We start from the raw sequence: 768 nt of genomic DNA, 5'->3' as shown, positions 1-768 counted from the left end.
TATGTGATGAGAAGTCCAGCGTGCTAAGAGGAGATGGACAACGCATTTACCTCTAAAAATAATGAGAGAACACGATCAATCACTTGATTCAGAGTTTGTAAGATTAAGCCAATACATTATTAAAGGAAAACACAGAAATTCGTGTGTTGATCCCAAGGGAAATTTATCCTAAGAAAGCTGATGAAATAAAATAATGAGTGATCTAGAAAATAATATTGTCAGTAAAACTGTACATGATATACATGATTTTTTATAACCATTAGATTTGCTTTTCAGATTTATATATGGTAAAATTAATCATGGGCAAGATAGGAATAATAATGGGAATAATAATAATAATAATAATAATAAAGATAGGAATAATAATAATAATAAAGTATGACAGTGTCAATGTATGCAAATTTTGATGCTATACTTTAATCAAGGAATAGGTATTCCTTGATAAGATATTCCTTGATTCTAGAATACCTATCACATATTAGAATATCAAATTTAATGGATGTGCATCAGCTCAAAATGTATTTTTATAAGTTTTAGCACTTTTCTTAATTTTAAATTTGGAGTTCTTGAGTACTTGATCTGAGATACTTCTTTTTTTTACATGCTGTTCTTAGAAGATATTATATAGTGTATATGAATTCTAGGAATTTCCTCTGTAAACTCCCATATCCAACTTCTTACTTGCAATCTCCATTGATATGTATTACCAAAATCTAATGTTGAATATGTCCCTATGATAACTATTTCACCTGCTAATGTTATTTCACA

Source organism: Pteropus alecto, unplaced genomic scaffold (genome assembly GCF_000325575.1).
Source record: "Pteropus alecto unplaced genomic scaffold, ASM32557v1 scaffold20, whole genome shotgun sequence".
In the NCBI taxonomy this organism is placed as follows: domain Eukaryota; kingdom Metazoa; phylum Chordata; class Mammalia; order Chiroptera; family Pteropodidae; genus Pteropus; species Pteropus alecto.
Note: the sequence above shows the minus strand (reverse complement) of the source record.